Source organism: Amblyomma maculatum, chromosome 10 (genome assembly GCF_055883805.1).
Source record: "Amblyomma maculatum isolate TAMU_Amacu chromosome 10, ASM5588380v1, whole genome shotgun sequence".
Taxonomy (NCBI): Eukaryota; Metazoa; Arthropoda; class Arachnida; order Ixodida; family Ixodidae; genus Amblyomma; species Amblyomma maculatum.
Window position 1 is genome coordinate 151,598,663 of NC_139353.1, and position 261 is coordinate 151,598,923.

A 261-nucleotide genomic window follows, 5' to 3' on the forward strand; every position below is an offset into this window, starting at 1 on the left:
TATTCTTTATGTATTTCGTTTCCTACAAATAAAGATCACTTTGATTGATTGAAAAAAAAAAAAAAAAAAAAAAAAAAAAAAACATGCATTCGAACATTCTTGGTGACTGACGTAGCCGAAGCTAGCCACCGCCGGCGTTCACATTCAGATGCAGTATATCGCTTTTGCTTCATTATCATGCAGTTAAACCATGCCGATAATACTGCGTGAAAAGATAAGTGCGTATCATCCCACGAGACAGGTAGATGATAATACACCGAT